Source organism: Glandiceps talaboti, chromosome 23, assembly GCF_964340395.1.
Source record: "Glandiceps talaboti chromosome 23, keGlaTala1.1, whole genome shotgun sequence".
NCBI classification, from domain to species: Eukaryota; Metazoa; Hemichordata; class Enteropneusta; family Spengelidae; genus Glandiceps; species Glandiceps talaboti.
The window spans coordinates 7,972,760-7,992,122 of NC_135571.1; the positions used below are offsets into that span (position 1 = coordinate 7,972,760).

The window sequence follows — 19,363 nt, forward strand, 5'->3', positions numbered from 1 at the left end:
TATCGTTAGTTATATATAACAAGACTAAATATCAAAAAATGAACTTTCAGAAAGTACACTTTTAATCTTAAAGTTTTGCCATAATTTGTTTGTTTGGTTTTTGCAAGCTGTATTATTAGTATACGCAAGGAACAAGAGCGCGAGCACAGCAGTGCGTCAGCTGCATGGCAGCTTTCAACGTGCGACTCGGAGCACCTACCCAGCTTCGACTTCGTGTCTTGATTATGTTCCATAACCTAGGTAACAGAAATATAAGCATTACAAACACACTGAATCTATTCGTAAACTTGTCTTTTGGAGTCTGTCATATTATAAAGTTATTCTGCGATAAAAATGTTTTCATTATTTTTTAAAGACCAGATAAGTGTACATGTACATACATATATAATGATGCCGTTTATTTATATCTTTTCACGTTGTATTTCTGGCTTTAAATAATTAACCAGAATCCCACATATGTGAAAGCATGCAATAAGCCAATAAAATATATTGTAAAAAGTAAAGAAACGTGTTCTTTATTATAACCATTTTCGGATTTCACTAGAATTGTTGCCGCACGCCCCTGGTCGGATAATGAATAACGGCGAAAACGCCCGCAGCCGGGCCAACGCCAATGCCAAACGAAGGTAATGTACGTATGCGCGATGGGGGCGCACTATTCATCTCTTTGATGATTAGAATTCGGTTCAAAAACCGACAAAACTGATACTCTCTTTATACACTGTACCGACTAACAATGCACGTTTATATTGTTCGCCACTGGAGGAAATTTCACCTGTTCTTGAAACTTATAATAGAGATATTATGTGTATTATTATCAACTTATTTATATTAGGCCATAAAGAACAAAGTAGGCTGTATAAAACTGTATCGACTAAAGAATGCCTTTGTATTGGAAACAAATTAGAAATTTATAATGTCTGTATTAGTCTATATCTTACTGTATATAGGGAAATTTAAAACAACAAAATACACAATTGATAATTTTAATATACTTGTCTCCATCACATTTTTAAATTGCATTAATCGGTGATCGATTGTTGAGTATCATTCATTGACTTATGTGCATTTCTTTCTTTCATTCTTTCTTCTCTTGTGTTCTATTTTAAAACTTTTGAGTTAATAAATGCTTAATTTAAGAGAGGGCGAGAGAGAGAGAGAGAGAGAGAGAGAGAGAGAGAGAGAGAGAGAGAGAGAGAGAGAGAGAGAGAGAGAGAGAGAGAGAGAGAGAGAGAGAGAGAGAGAGAGAGAGAGAGAGAGAGAGAGAGAGAAACGAGCTTCCTAAAGTAAATATCACTCATCTAAAAGTAACACAACACAGAGAGCAATATATTAAAACTTACTCCACTCAAAAAAAACACGTTTACAATAATCAGGCGTATTTGATTAATTCGTATCACAATGGTATCAGTTTGAATCGAGTACCTACCTTCTCTCTCTATGTATGTATGTCTGTCTGTCAGTCCTCTCTTCCCCCTCTCTCGATGATGTACTTTCATGTGATGTGATGTGATGTGATGTGATGTGAAGTGAAGTGAAGTGATGTGATGTGATGTGATGTGATGTGATGTAAACGATATAGCCATAATGATGATAACGTCGCTCAAAGAAACTCGTCAAAATGGGCGTTAGATGCTACCAAAATAAATGGAGATGCCGGGGCTTGAACCCGGGGCCTCATACATGCAAAGCATGCGCTCTACCGCTGAGCTACATCCCCTACGATACCTATCGCCTAAGTCAAAGGTTTCAAACCAAGGCTAGTACTAGAACGCAATTGATTGAATGTCTGCAAAAATAAACTGTATCGCCAATTTCAGAAACTCTTCTTCAATATTACATCAACAGTATATTGCTATTTTGATGAGATGTACAATATAATATTCAAAGCTAACTATCAACCACTTAGCAATGATAACATAGCAATGACTATTAATATAAAATTATGTATAAAGAAAAGTAGAATTAGTTCAAAGGAAGATATCGTAGGGGATGTAGCTCAGCGGTAGAGCGCATGCTTTGCATGTATGAGGCCCCGGGTTCAAACCCCGGCATCTCCATTCATTTTGATCCTAATAGGTGCTAAACAATTTTATTCTTTTAGATCGAAAACCTTCTAAATGTTCTAAATGTCACGACACAAAATGTGAGTTAGTTTAAAATGCAAATTACTGTCAGTTTTATAATCTTGCACGATAAAGTATATAGCATGATCATGTACATGTTATATTACACCATGCACAAGCCAAGTTATTGTCTTCGAACAGAAAATATGGATATACCTCACGGCATGTTCCTATTAATGGCGACTACTTCGACGTGACGCGCTAAGATGTCCGTGCACTACGCGCGCCATTTCTCATCAAGTTCGAAGCTCAATCATTGCAACTACAATGAAAGATTCAAAATTGACCTAATTTTACAACAAAATAGCTGAATTTTTTGTCATAGATTAATTTGCAGAGCATGACCACTTTGTAACTCTATGTAACGGTGTCCCTTTATATATCACTGTTTCCGAGCTCCATGGGTCGGTCGGTTAAAACATTTTGTCTACAAGAAAGCCATTATATTACGAAAAAGAGAAAAAACATGTCAAAGGTTACAATTTTTGCGCCCTCTTCAAAATTTGCAAATGAAGGAAGATATGCAAATTATGCAAACTTTGACATTTACAACATGAACTACAAGTCACCTGCTGCACATAATGACATATTGTCATAAAGTTGAACCGACAAGTATAAAAGCACGAGTGCGCATGACATAAATTACTAATTAGCATAATGGAAAGGTGAAGCGATGACATTCTCGTGTGGGTTGTCTGAGACGTTCGTCGTTGAGGACACCGGTATGATAACAGGGGTTCATTCAAGACGTCGACTTTGATCTCTCGCGGAAAGACACACAATCACCAATATTCGGTAAGTGCCAAATTTAAGTTCAAACTCAAGACATTTTGGGTTGATTATACACTACTGTTCATTTACTCGTTTTGTTATGAATTATTAATATATTGATAAAATCGAGCATAAATAATAGATAACATCACAGAGATGAATATACATACTTCCAAATATTGCTGGTGTTGTCATGGCAACGAAAATTTCATTCAAATATTGCTAATATGAAATACTAAATGTACACATGTTGACAGAAACAGGTATAATATTAACAAAAAATTGAGAAAAAAGAAGTCTGATAATATCTAATATAATAAACATAAAATTCGATAAAAACACATGCTGATAATCTTTGATAATATATAATGAAATAAATTTTTAAAAAATTATGCTTAGAACTGACAAAATCCATATTTATATTGATGTTGGTCGTGAAACAATACCCAATGTGGCGTCATCACACGGAAACGTCATTGAGGAAAATTTTGTATACGAATTACAAACTTCACTTATTCTGTTCGATGTAGTGTTATGTTTTTCTCGACATTGCTTGACACTGAGCGTGTTAAAGTGGTTGTTCAGCAATTTGAAATTCTGTATACTATTCACGTCTGATGTTGCTTGTGGTGAAAATAGTCGCCTGCTAATGAACCCAGGTAAATACGAAATACGGTTGCATTCTCTCTACAATAACACTACTTCAATCGAAGGACTCGCTTCAATGGAGCCCTAGTCACAATCAATATAAACCCACCACGAGGCTATATAATTTACAAGGCGTAAAAATGATTGATTTTGTAAAATTAAACTATTATTTAAATTTCATTCGAGATGTCAATTCATTTAGAGTCTCAACGCATACAGTGACATTCAAAAACAACGTTTTGTCGTGCATAGATGTTGCATCGATCGGAGTCTTTATGCAACTCACGTCGCAATTCAGCGTCTCAGCTATTGACAAAATCGACGCTATTACCTACCTCTTGAAATTCAGATTGTATCCAATTGACTGATAAAAGAAATAGAACAGAAAGACTTCATCGTCGTCTGCATTTTACGTCATACCAACTTCATTGCTGACTCGGATGTGCCATTTTCCATTGTAATGCCTAAAATGCCATGAGATATATTTTGAGAAAATTTTGAAACATTTTTATAAGTCTGATCATTTTTAATCGAAAATTTTGGCAAGAATCTATAAAAAGAATAGTTATTATTATTTTTGTATAAAATGAAATCCCACTTTGAAAAAATTATCTTAAAGTAAAAATTTGTCCAAGTAAATTATCGAGAATATGAATATAAGCTTTTACAGAAAAACTCAAAACAAACAAACTCATCCGACAATAGAACAACAACGAATCTGAACCTTCTATAAATAACTTAAAGCAAAAAAGGGAAATAATTAAAAATTTCTTGGGAAAAATACTACCACAACTGATATGTTATATGGAGCAGACTACAATTTTTCTACAGTGGTGTCTTTGTTTACCACACGGTAACTGCAAAAGACGCCTCAGACAATGTAATGACTACATGTCCGCGGGCAACTGTTTTGTTATCGGAAAAAACTAGTAACTCCGTACATGTGTAAATCCTTAGGTGAACATTAAACTTATTTGACCTTACATGGTACGAGTAGATCATATTACATTTTAAAAGTCAGCCATGTTGAAGTTGATGTGTTCTTTGACCTGGCATCAATGCACTAAAGTGGTCTCAGATCTGGCGTATCAATGACCGTGGTGCTAATTATGAATTCGAACGAAAAATGTTGGATTTGTTACGTAGACTGCAGATGCCTATGGATAAACATTTCAGAGACTCGTTTTTTTTATATTCGTGCTACAAAACTGAAACCATTTTCTATTGCTGTGTGTGTGTGTGTGTGTGTCTCTCTCTGTCCCCCTCTCTCTCTCCCTCCCTCCCCCCCCCCCCTCTCTCTCTCTCTCTCTCTCTCTCTCTCTCTCTCTCTCTCTCTCTCTCTCTCTCTCTCTCTCTTTCAACTTGTTCCATGTACCCTTCACTTGTTTCGTCCTATCTAATTACTTTTGTTCGATTCACTTCGTGAACACCTGTACTGTAGCCCAATTGTAGACGTCGACATACAGGACGAAATGCGAGAAGCATTGACCTTTGATCTCTGTGTTGAATTGTATGCATTAGGGGATAATGGTCCATAATGACAGTCGGGACATCACAGAAAGGAAACAGTAAAGCATGAGTCTCACTTTTAAAAAAATATAAAGTGAGTTCCATGTCATTAATTCTTGTATGGGTACTCAAAGCCCATTCACCATACATGCTGTGATGACTTTACAGGGATCCTCAAACGTTTCTGTACTATAAGAGAACATGCCTGCAGAACATGAAAATTTAAAAAATCTTTTTACGACCTTTTGTAGTAAATGTCGGCAAAGTAATGCTGGGTGTGGTGTTTATTTGAACAACTCTTAAACTATTATTACTGCTAACTAAAAAGCAAGGTAGGCGTAATAGCTATTTCAATTGCTGCTACTACTGTACTGACAATGCGACTCGCTGTCTTGGCGCCTTGTGGAGTAAGTCTGATATTCAGTACAAGCACATTCCCGCCAAAATCAACTGCACAGAATTTTCGCAATTTTTGTAAATTATTTTGCCTACTACATTTCATTTTAGAGTGGGATATTACACATTATTGATTTGGATAAATTGATATCAAAACATACGTCAGAAATACTGAAAATGTTTTATTAATATTAATAATAGTCATTACTGCAGGGTGTGACTGGAAATTACAGTGCCATTAAGTTAAGCTTTTTACGTATTTTATCAACTAAAATGGAGTAAAGTAGTCCCGGTTTTGTATTCCTGCTGTGCAGCCTTTTAACTACCAAGCAGTAATGGCGAACTCATTTGTATTAAACGACAAAAAGCAGCATCTTACGTGTACACGTGATTTGTTATTACCAATTTTGAAGCAAAATCTTTTAGTTAAAATGAACGTGAGAAAATTATAGCGTTTTTAGGAGGGGAACATTTACCTGAAAACGAATTTCTATAAACCTCAAGTAAACAGCCACGTCGTACATAGGTTTCCTGTAGTCTGAAACTTTTTGCCGATAATTTATATCACTTAATATTCAGAAATGTATCCTCCCCATCTGTGGTGAATTTTCTAAACACATAATGACGACTTTTATATCTTCATAACAAGGTAAAGACAGAACATTCTTTTCTTTTCTGACAAGATAGCTTAATGAAATGATAGTGAGTAAGTAAGTAGAATCTCTGCAGTATGTTGTAGTCACCCACAGCATGTTATTCAATCAAATAAATCGCTATAAGCATCTTTTATGCAAAACATGTTAAGGCCAAGCCTAAACCGTCAACGGGTAGGTTTTATAACTTAACAGTCTGGCCAACGATAAAGCCCACCCAAGGCTAGGATTAACCATAGATGTTTTGAGAAATCTTTTCCAACCTCTATGTATTAACTGCGAACAACTTTACAGGCTTGTATTCGACCTTTTGTTTTGTAACTATATACACATTTTGTATGTATGTATGTATGTATGTATGTATGTATGTATGTATGTATGTATGTATGTATGTATGTTCGAGACTGATCAGATGGCAATTATTATTTTGGTAGTTAATTTTGTCACGCTACTGTAGATATAAGGTGTCAGGTGAATGGCATGGCAGTAAATTTCACCACTTGTTACAAAAAGTCGTTATTGATGTAACATGCTGGTCACGGTAGAGGGCGTTTTCTAAATATAACCGTATTCCATCTCTTACTGTGTATGCACCAGAATCCATTTTTGCAGCTATGTACCAACAACTATGTTTCGTAAACGAGGCAAAACTTGTCGTCCACGTCATTCAAAAATCAGCTCAAATTTTTTTTCAGAAAGCACTAAGAATCGGAAATTAAACTTGTCCATGCAAATCTCGTCTAGTGTAGAAAGACACTGCAAGGAAGGAAAACTCCATTTACCAAGAGTTTGTATAGTAGATTATCCTTTGTTTGGTTTTGAAGTATTGATGTCCATTTCCCTTCACCTGTACCCTTTTACGTCAGTTTGTAGACAAATTAGAGTTGTTTGAGGTATGTGTTGTCGTCTCCTGTTCATACAGTGGGCGGATGAGAACTGTAGGAGTAACAATAGAATCGCGGTGTCTCACCCAAGGATGGCATTCATTGTTCAGGTAACACATTTTATTATAGTACATGAGACAGTAAATCTGAAATTGAACGTCGCTGGCTCTCAAACATCTCACTCACACTGCTACATTTATTGTCTGGAGCGAAAAACATTTAAACTAATATTGCTACATTTCATTCCCGCTCCAAGTTGCAAAAATCTCACTAAACATTGATACATTTTATCAATGTATCAATGTTGCTAGCATTGCTTCATTTCGTCATTTGGCTAGCAAAAATATTGCCAACACTGTTACATTTTATCATCTGGCATGACAAAAAAGTTACATTGTATAAAGATTTCTTTGTATGCGCTATCATTATCTTTACAGATCGTCAAATATAATAGTATACGTTGCTACAATGTATATAATTTTAATGATGATCTGCTAAGATGATGGTGAATAAAAAAAGAAACTGTCGCAATGTTGTTAAGAATTTTTGTCGCGCTAGAGGATAAAATGTGGCAATGTTAGCAATTTTTCTTTAGCCAGGTGACATTCTGTTTCATCAGGTAAACTGATTTCTACTGTAGTATATAATATCTAATGCATATATGATGTTTTGTATATGGCTTCGTATTGGTTGATTTCAAGATTAATAGATTAGTCACATTATATTATCTTAGAACTTAGTGAGAGAGAGAGAGAGAGAGAGAGAGAGAGAGAGAGAGAGAGAGAGAGAGAGAGAGAGAGAGAGAGAGTGTGTGTGTGTGTGTGTGTGTGTGTGTGTGTGTGAGCGGGAGAGAGGGGGCAGACAGCGACAGAGAGAGACACATACACACAGTGCACACAGACACAGAGACAGACGAGACAGACACAGACACACAGACACACAGACAGAACACCATAAATGTAGTGACTTTTGATCATTGCTGTGTTTTTCACTTTTAAGTCATTTTATTAGCTTGCTTTCAAGGATATCACAGTATCATATAGTCAACATATCACTGTAACAAGGACAAATAGTTGGTCTAATCTGACGCTAACCCTTACACCATAGTGACTCTATCGGAGTGATATGTTTTAATCGAGATGGCACTGACAAGTATTGGAGATACTACATTGTACATTTTAATGAACAGTGATAAATGAATCGATGCAGTTTTTGAATAAGTCTTGGAATTCGACTTTTGGCGGGAATAAAAGCTGGCGATTGTTATCTTATGCATTGAGGTGAAAATGTCAAAAAGACGCGGTAATTGAAACTGTGTTTATTGAATAGTATTTTGTGTAACTGTCAAGTTATCAGACGTCGTATTGTAATCTTTGTATTGGATAACGTGGCCAACATTTAATTAAGCGTAGTATATATATAGTAGCAACACTGCGCTGGAGTACTATCAACACAAACATCAAAACTGTAATGGTACTTCAATAGAGTGTCGAAAGGTAGGTAGGTTTTGAAAAACGCATTTTTGAGTTGTTATTGCTTTTAAATTTCGCCTTGTATATCATTAGTTGAGTTACTAAAGTCATTCTATAGTTGACCGTTCGAACTGTTATTCGGGACGCTTTTCTAAATTACAGCAAAAATGATGTAGGCTTGGTGTTTCACTCATGGGACATTACACAGAGATAGACACATTTCAACTCTAGACTAACAATGACAGAGACAACAAACACGGCAGGGTTGAACAATGATAAGCATTACTATTCTTTTACAGTGCAGTAAAAACAGGCTTCTAATGAAAACATTAGGAATGGACTTCAAGATTTTAATGGCTTCAATTGTTTATTTTCTAACTCGGTGATAATCAACATATCAACTTGACTACTTCTACATCCCCTAATGCACGGCACCTATATAATTGTTTCTTTTGCATTAGTTGTCTGAAGGTGTGTATTAAATGTCATGTTGCATGCGATTGAGTGAAACACCAAGCCTATATCATTTTAGCTGTAAGTCGCGCACAGGATAGCGAGCCACGTTCCACCAATTTAGAATTGACACCAATTATGAATTATTTGAGCATTCTAAACTTACACGATATCTTCTGCCAGGCTCTAACAGCCTGACAAAAATTATCACGAAACGAAAAACCTGTCTCTGTGAAAAAGTGTGCTAGTTATAGCGAACAGTTTTTCGTACAACACGCAGTTTATTATAATACAAACTTGAAAATGTTTATAGCAATTTTTGTCTGAATAATTTACATTATACAAGTTATTGAAGAAGTTATATTACCTTCAAACTCTTCATCCTGGGTTTTCAAAATGTCCCAGAAATTCCTCCAAAGCGTAGTTAAGTTGTGGTTCCATTTTTCAAAGATCTGACAAAAAATTTAGATTAATTTAAAAAACGTGGTGTCGAACATGTTCCTCCTGAAAACCTAGGTGTTAGGGCCATTTCTCATAGAGCGGCAATCTGTTCAGAAGAAACGTAACCTTTGACCCTATCGTTACCATGGTTCTTGTGTTCAGGTCATAGGTCAAATATATAAAGGTCGAGTTAGTTGAATAGTCAAATGTACTATATTGAATCCTTCTGGTAATGAATGAAAATTTCGCCAATACTTCACAAAATTGTCGTCAATTTGTAATTACTGTGTCTGGGTACATACATAAACATCGTCATGACACCCAGCTAGGTGAGCTATTGCAATAAAAGATATCCATTTCTCTAACTAGGTGTTTGGCGACATGTATAAAACAGCGTCATGTCTGAACCCAAACACAGTAATTACAAATTCATGACAAAATGTTGAAATGATTCTAAAATGTCAACAGTCGTCCTGATTTCGTTTTAATATATCTTTGAATACTATTCTATAGTTGATGAAATAGAGTTAGAACTAGAAATTTGTCACGTAGCTTTGCTGTATAGTATGTCATCTATATTTACACGGTCGATGAAGTCAAGACGGTGGATGGTAACGCCAATTTCTATCACTCACTCGGCGCGATGGACACCTTTTGCATTCTGATTATTATATCGCATGTTATAGGCTATATATTGAGGCACGAATTAGCAATAAATAAAATAACATTCCAGGAGCTTTTTTTGGTTCTGGAACACGTACTTTACGGAATTTTGTAAACTGACTTTACCAGCATGTTGGACTCGGTTGCATTGAGACTCTGGCATTTTAATATTTATCTCATCATGATTACGATAACCATGACTAAGTATACAGAAAAAAAGTCGACACAATACAGGGTTTTACAGAATGAATATGTCCAAATTCTGAACAATTGCGGTTACTAGAGTTCTGGTAAATTGGGCGATTAGTCGAATTGAGATTGCTCATTCCATAGAAACTCTATTGTGTTTTAATAGTGTGAATAACAATAGCTATTGTTCACAGTTTGGTAGTAGCATTCATGTTTAGATCAGTAATGTCCATATCTCCAGACACGTGATAAATTTTACCTACGTTATTACAAATTATTCCCCTCCCGCTATTCAATAAAATTGGTACTTTTATTGAAAAGCTAATCCACTTGGGAAAGTTACATAAATGTCATGACGGTATTGCCTTGAAACATAAATCATGCCAATGACTAGTCTGCAATTTACTCATTTCATCAACCGGAGTAAAGGCATTCCAAGGGAAGGGAAGGGAGTGTCAAGTTTGAATATTACACCCGATAAGCTCGCAAGCAAAGCGTATTTTCCCGCTGACATAACGAAATCTTGAGGGAGACTCGGTCTGCCTGTATGTCCTTCCCCTCGGCTTTTATCTTGCTCCCTCTTTCCATCTCTCCCTTCTCTATATCGTAGGTTATCCCACCCCTATCTTATGATCACACACATACCTATCTTATGATCATATCCATACATATCTTATGATCGTATCCATACATATCTTATGATCATATCCATACCTATCTTATGATCGTATCCATACATATCTTATGATCATATCCATACATATCTTATGATCATATCCATACCTATCTTATGATCATATCCACACCTATCTTATGATCATATCCATACATATCTTATGATCATATCCATACATATCTTCTGATCATATCCATACATATCTTATGATCATACCCATGCCTATCTTATGATCATACCCATACCTATCTTAGGATCATATCCATACCAATCTTATGATCATATCCATACATATCTTAGGATCATATCCATACCAATCTTATGATCATATCCATACCTATCTTAGGATCATATCCATACCTATCTTATGATCATATCCATACATATCTTATGATCATATCCATACCTATCTTATGATCATATCCATACCTATCTTATGATCATATCCATACCTATCTTATGATCATATCCATACATATCTTATGATCATATCCATACCTATCTTATGATCATATCCATACTTATCTTATGATCATATCCATACCTATCTTATGATCATATCCATACATATCTTATGATCATATCCATGCCTATCTTATGATCATATCCATACCTATCGTATGATCATATCCCCGTCGACCGACTACAAATTGTCTGGTATATTGAACAATCAGCATTATGCTGTATCATGTGCGTTCTTTAAGTTGATGAGGTAATTCGAAATAGCTAAAGCAATGTATGAGGTACACCACAGTGACTATACATAATGTTACCTTACCCACACACTCCAAATGCACGTCGTTATACACTGACTTCTACTACGCATCCAAGCGTTTGCATATTTCACAAGAACACTCAAAATTTCTTTTTATCTCTTGTTAGATGGAGAACAACAAAATGGATGTCTGATTCTTCGGTAGAACGTCAGGTGTAAGTCACAGAAGATGCAAATTCGGTTGACAAGATGGAAAGGAGATAAACTTTGACATCCAATGTACCATTCAAGGTAAATGTGATAATATACTAGTATTGCTGTATATGACAGTGTATACGTTTGTTTATTACAGTTGATTCATTGTTATTATACTTTTTTATGATAGTATGGCATAAAAACGTCACGATGACGTAGTGTCTGTGAAGTTAGTACATGGATGGCCCGATAAAATACGATCTCTTGTTTTCAGACACTGACCCTAGAACCGCGCTAGACGGGAGGGGTATGAGGTGGGGGGGGGCATCTTGTATCTCTAACTCTCCATCCTTACCAATGCGCCTTCGACCATCGCATGCCCCTACGTGTTATCAACATATTGACGTGTAGTCTATGCTGCTGTCATGCTAGTATTTCTATACGTTTAGACTTATGGTGAAATCGTCTACTCTCTCATCCGCGAGTTACATTTTATTGCGATAAATTATGTAAATCAGGTGGGGGTATCTTGTTTTTAAAATTATTGATGGGGGTGTATATAGCTTGATATTTCAAGGGACAGGCGTTTCGAGGCATTTTGTCCGATCCACCGACTCCCTCCCGAGGCAGAAGAAACTGACCAATCTGTAAAGCCGCAGCGCAGATAGACTTAGTTGTTCTCTGTAAACACAAGGATGAAACCGTTCAATCGGTAGAGATTACAACACAAAACATTTTAATAAGATGATAAAAGAGGTGTTAGAAGGATAAGATAGTGTCAAATACAATCAGTTCTGGATTATATATATTAACTTCTGAAACAGATATAGTTTGTGTTGGTACATGTAGTGTTACATGTTAAGTAATGTAAACATAACTGTCATGCACGGATTAGGTATCTAGATCTACCCTTCAAATTACAAAACATGTTATACAATATACTGTAGAAAATATGATGCTGATAATCTGACGTATAGAATCTTAATTGGCAATTTTCCAACTTCTACAATGGACGAAAGTTTTGATTTATTTTTACGCTATGTATACCTTAGTGTATCTTATGTCGTATTGATAGTGGTATCACTAGTTGAAATACATCGGAAACCACACCCTCTTTTACGGCCGCCGCCTTGTTATATCACAGTGTCGCGGAAGAAATAACAGCTCTGGTTTCGAGAATGGTTGAAATGGTGATGTGTTCACGTACATATCGTTGTATACTCCTTTACGGCAATGACGTCATGTGTCACCGCTCCGAACTGTTCACTTTACGGCAACGCACCTCGTGTATGCTCCCTGCATGCATCAGTGTTCGTTATGTAAACTCAAATGTGCTCTAACCGTTATACTTTCCCACTACTCGAAAGTTACACGCTCATTTCATTTTGTGTTTTTAGAAGAGTAAATTATGTGTACCGTGGCATTGTACTATACTAAAGTAGATCAGGGTATTTGTTCAACTTCCTGTACGAATTATAAACATTCTGTTTACATTGGTTTTCTTTCATAAGTCCACACAATATTCTGAATTCAGAATTTCCCCAGGGGTATTCCATTATAGCTGTTATGATAATCGATTTTTCCCAGAGAATATTTTTTTAAAAACATTTTATTCGCGATTCTAAAAAGTCTTGATTGCATCATATATTGGAAAACTTTGATAGTCACGAGTGTTTGTCATCGATTATGCATCTCGTGATCACTTACAACCAATCGGTGTTAATTTTGTGTTGGTGTTTTCATTTCCGTTTGAAAGTTCTTTATATTTCATAGTATTAGAAAATTATGAACACGATTTGCCTTTAAGCGATGCAAGGCAAAGGAAAGTCTACAGCTGCTACGATGTCTTTTATTTTAGGTAAAACCACCTGTTGGAATGTCGTGTCTGTCATATTGACAACAGTGTATCAGAATTTAGAAGGACTTCGTCGATTACTTTATGAACTATACGTCAACAAGCGACTACAGCAAAAAGAAAACTCAACAAACAAACAAACAAACAAACAAACAAACAAACAAACAAACAAACAAACAAACAAACAAACAAACAAACAAACTGTAGCTGTAGGTTTATTGACTTGTTAATCACATACGAATATATATGTATTGAAAATCCGACAACTCAATTTTAATAAAGCGGTTCCTTGACGGAATGGGATTAAAATTTAGGTAAGAAAGTTTATCCTGGAACGAAAGAATGATCTTGTCTAAATATTAAGGCTCACTGATTATTTAGCACTGGTATGAAATCCTTGGATTCAAACATGGGCCTTTAAGAAAGTAGAAAGGTACGGATTGATTAATACTAAATCCACTGAATTTACGTTCAATAATTGTAGGGATTGGTAGTTAGCTTACTATGCTAGTTAAGGCAGTTACAATGAAGACGTCAAATCGCAGAATATATTCTGTACATTATGAATTCCCAATCAACGCAGAGGGAAAACGCTTCCAGAACTAAAACTACAATACGACGCAAATGATTTTTATAGCATATTACTCATAGTCAAATATTCGCCAAAGGTAACCTGTTAAAACGCAGTGAGTTATAATGTGTATCTAGAAATTCATAGATCAGTATTCGTTAATACCTCAAGAAAACCCGTTATAATAAAATCCCAATCGGAATTCATGTATCCAAGTATTCGTAGCCCAAAGATTCGTCTAAATGGAGGGGCGTTACTGTTTCTCACCCCCCCCCCCCCCTTTAAAAAACTTGATCACTATGATTCGTGAGTCATTATCGAAAATTCTTCAAGGAAAATTAGCATTTTATCCAACAAATGATGATTAAACTGAAAGAGGAAGTTAGTTCTATGGCAGTCATTTATTATTTAGTCTTCCACCCTTCCCCGGAAATTTCGCTTTCTTGGACCGTGAAAAAACGCTTACCACACGGCTCCTTTACTTCTGTTGATATTAGCGATACACAGATTTCCAGAATCTTTGTTCAAAGAGTTTGAAGCTATACCGTTCTTTTTGAAAACGCCGAAAGGAAAAAAATGGATTTTAAGAAAACCGTTGGAACTCAATGTTTACAATTCCCAACTCGATTTTCCATTTCAATGACTGTTGATACAATACTTAGACATGGGTATCTATGGCAACGGCATGGGCGTAACCTAAAGTGGTACTAGTTGAGTTTATAAGCTTTTAAATTTTTACTCTCAGACTTAATAAAATACTTGTACATAGATTAAAGTATTCTAAATATTCATTGAGTGCTTTCAGAAACATTAAAAATCGTCAAATCTTATGGCAGTGTTGGCATAGGGGTTTCCCCGACAAAGGTATACGGAATTACGTCATTGACTCGTGTATGTGTTATGTTGTGTTGTGTTATGTTATGTTATGACATGGTATGTTATGTTACCAAGATTGAGTTCTGTAAATGGCAACCTCTATCAAGTATGCGTCAGAAATATGAAAAACAAACACGCGAATGTTTTTCTTGTTTACATGCTTTTACAGCGATCCTATCCTAGATTATATGTGTGTAGTGTGCAGCTGATTTGATCTATTACCAAAAACTCTCGCGAGTTGTGGGTAATTGTCCAAATCAACTACGTGTATAAGCAAACAATATAGGCTACAATACACTTCCTTGGGCGACATGTACACGCTTTGAATACCGTGTACCTCTAGATAAATAAGTGTACGATGTCTCGACATTTCACGACTGGTGTTACAGATTTCAAGTAACTATTTTCATTTCCAACCACCATGTATCTGATTTTTGAACACTTCATTGTAGACTCCATTTATAAAAAACCCATCTCAATATCTATAAAAACAAAAACAACAAACAAAAACAAAAACAACAAAAACACAGCAACAACAAACACACAATGCAAGATCTGCGGTTAGTCAGCATTCACTTGTGTAATTACTAAATTACTATTGTTCGGGTATTCAATGCATTAAAAATAGTCTTATGAATAGAATATATGCAAAGGTCTCGGATCTTGCACAATATAAAGTACTTTACCGCCAAATCTTGTTTGAACAAAAATTATCGAGTGTCTGTAAATTTTTGAAGAATCTGTACCTTCTTTTTGACAATTATCACAGAAACGATGTTTATTTCCGACATGGGCCACAAAACTTTTGGTTAATATAATTATATATAAAAATAAAAACGTCAAAATTTATTTTCCATACTTGCCAAATATACTAATATATAAGGAATGTCAAAGTGAGGACACGAAATGTACCGTACTACCGAGCGACTCGGGATAGTTTAGTGTCTAATTTGTGGAGGATTATATCGAGTTAATATAGAAAGGTGACTGCTCTCACCGAGAATTGGGAGCATTCCGATGAAGCTGCGAATACTAAGCGTAACTTTGACGGTTCAGATATTCAGTAAAGGGTAAATGAGCTTGGCCCCGACTCCACGCTTACCGATAAGTTATCAACATTTGAATGGCTTCCAGTAAACAGTTCTCCTTATGGACGCTACGTTGAATTCTTTATCGATCTGAAATTACAGAGTATGTTATTTTCATTTTGATTGTATTTTTGTTCCTTTGGTACCTATGGCAACGTAACTACAAGAGCAGGTGTTGCTTCTTTTCTATTGCAGTACAGGAAATGCGTCAGAGTGTTGGGTATCCGCCGAGTGGCGGCCACTTGAGTTATCGGTCGACTAGTGGCAACGCAGCACAACGAGGAGGCAGTGCTGGGCTTCATAAATCAATGCAAACTAGAGTAGAGAGCGTCCCGCCATCTCAGCTACGAGCTAGAAGTGTTGAACCAACTGCCGATAAACCAGAAATACTACAACGACCAAGAACTTCACGACGACCAAGGACAACCTCAAGACCAAGTTCTGCCACCGTTAGCAGACCATCGACGGCTCCGAGGACTGAACCAGGACAGAAAAATTGGAATAAAAATAACTGTCGACCCGGGACAGCACAGAGGCCTGACACGCCGTACAGGTATAGGCCTGGAACGTCATATCGCCCGGCAACACCGTCGCAAAGACCACGAACACCGGCTAACATCAACGTAGCTAGTGTCTGCGACTGGAGTGACTCGTCATGTATTGTTGACTGCAACAGTGCGAGCGACATGCGAGGTGTCGCCGATAGCAATCCGGACGACGACGAAAACCAGTTTAAAAGAGGCGACGGTTTGTACTTCGACGCTCGCACTTTGACAGGACGAATGTTTGTACGAGAGAAAACTACACTTACCAAGGGCGAACAAGCAATCATCGGCGGCATTGTACGAAACAAGAGTGATATACGTTTACCGTTTGTGCCACGAACATCAAAAAGCTTGGATTCTACTCTTCCGAATTCGAAAAATGAGCAAGTTGATCCTCAAAGTCGTAACGCTTGGTTACTCCGTCATAATAATTACTTCTTAGAAGCCTTAGAAGGTGCTCACAAATTAAACCCATGTCTACTATCGGAAGGAAGTTCAAGTAACGAACAAGGTGGTGAAAAACAGAAATCGAAAGAATGGCGAGAACAGGGAATTTTACAAAACTCAAAGAGTTTGTGCAAGGGTTTAAGTATATCCCCACGGATGAATGCTTACGGTCGTCAACGCAACGGAATGATAAGCGACCGGGCGGGTAATATTGTATTCGACCCGACAAGAGACGGTAGTGCGGACTTTACTGAATCAGAAGAGTTCGCGCAAAAGACAGGGTTTTTCGTCACAGCACAAAAATTTCGATTTTTCAAATTTCCCGAGTTACATTTGGGAGCTTTGGATAGGGACAGGAATAGAGAAAAACATGATCTGCGCAAGCGCAAGATACCTCCAATCGTGATACCAAATAGACAAGGTAGGGTTACAATTAAACATGTGGTGGAAGAAACAACGAAGGAAGAGGGTAAGAAAACGAAAGTCAAAAAGGCATATGTGGATGTCTTCTTACCGACAGCGGGCAGTGTTTACTACCCCGAGGAGGAATTACTGGAGTTGAGCCGGAGGGCGGCCCAGGCCGAACAAGCCAATCTGGCAAGGGATTACAACGACTCGAACAACAGTAATACTACAGGGATTATGATACGTGTTGAACCGTGCAACGTCACAAATAATAGAGCCACAAATGATAACGCTCACTGCCATGACAGCGATGATGATAATGACGATAATGATGATGATGATGACGACGACGACGATGATGACGATGATGATGGGATGGATGAAGAAAATGAAAGACGTTACATCAATGAGGAAACTGACTCGTCATCACCTGACGGGGATGATCCAACATGATGTCACTATTACGTCACCATTACGTCATCAGCTTGCTAGCACAAACACTTAGCCCCTTACAACGTCATCACTTTCGGTAGGACACTAACACTTAGTCCACTGAAAACGTACTCTAGTATTTCGCACTGCTTGTACATGACTTTTTGACCCAAATCAACGTTAGCAAAACGTTTTGATTTCTTAATATATCATTGTATATTATGTACAGTTAAAACTTGAATCAAACAAAATCAAAATGGAGTGAGTTCAACTTTTGTATACCTATGCAATTTCATCAAAATTCAGTGTTTTCTCATTCATGTAGATTTTTTACAAAATAGTGTATTCTATAGAAACGCAATTTTTTTATATCAAGCTATTTCCTCTTATCACGTGACAAAATTTGCTTATGCAGACATCATTCAATTTGATACTGCATCTTTCATCTGTCACATATCAAATTTGGAAAACGTGGGAGAAAATTGAAAAGAAAGTTCAATGACCGAACGACTGTGAAAATTAAAGTTCAGTAGTCGTCCAATTGACATGCGCAGAGAAAATTCATTTGTTCGTTGACAACGATTCGTCGTATTGCGATCACTATGCTTAGGCTCTTACTCATCCAAATCCTCGACCACTATATTGAATTTACCTCATTTGCATGTCGTCTGACGTCATTTGGAGGGGGGGGGGACTCTTTTATAAATCATGTAAATCTCAGACACAATTTTGTTTGAGTGCGTCCCTAGTTATTGACTATGTTTTCGTAGCGTGGGACCCCAAGGCTAGGCGTGCGTGCATGAGTAAATTGGACGACGGCTGCCTTTAGTTTTGGTCTGTAGTCAAAGTAATAATGGTCATCGACTCTTTACTGTAGGAATTTGCGTTCTAAGTGGCCACACTCAAACATCAAACATCACAATTTGTTCGCCTATGTCTGGTTGCAGTCGAAAGAGGCGGAATTCTATGCAAATACCTCTGTTCACCTTGTGTAAATATAGCGTCCTCAAGAAAGTTTGTCCTGACCAAATCTACCAATTACATATATATATATGTTGTGCTGATAACACGCCTTCCAAGATCGAAGGTCTGTCTTCTCATTGTAAGTTACGTCCCTTATATGGCTACATGTACACCGGTCACGTGCATTGAGTCTGACTGTACAAAAACACTTCCGTTCTTTCCAATGTACTACACAAATTGTGGAGAAATCAAAATGTAAAATGCTCGTTAGTTAATTTTGTCCTGGCTACGTTTTTTCAAATGTCTAAAATGTTGAAGATCAGCTGTGAGAAGGGAGAAGACCGCGTTATCGGCACAACATATAATGTTGACCTTAATCGATTTTTTTTC

The 19,363-nt window shown here is 36.8% G+C and overlaps 2 non-coding genes across 2 annotated transcripts; one reads left to right on the forward strand and one right to left on the reverse strand.

Annotated features, from left to right (window-relative positions):
* Positions 1–1,648: 1,648 nt before the first annotated feature.
* Trnaa-ugc (transfer RNA alanine (anticodon UGC)) lies at positions 1,649–1,720 on the reverse strand. The gene has a single exon. It is a non-coding gene; the product is annotated as a tRNA-Ala (tRNA).
* A 268-nt stretch (positions 1,721–1,988) lies between these two features.
* On the forward strand, positions 1,989–2,060 carry Trnaa-ugc (transfer RNA alanine (anticodon UGC)). The gene has a single exon. It is a non-coding gene; the product is annotated as a tRNA-Ala (tRNA).
* Positions 2,061–19,363: the final 17,303 nt, after the last annotated feature.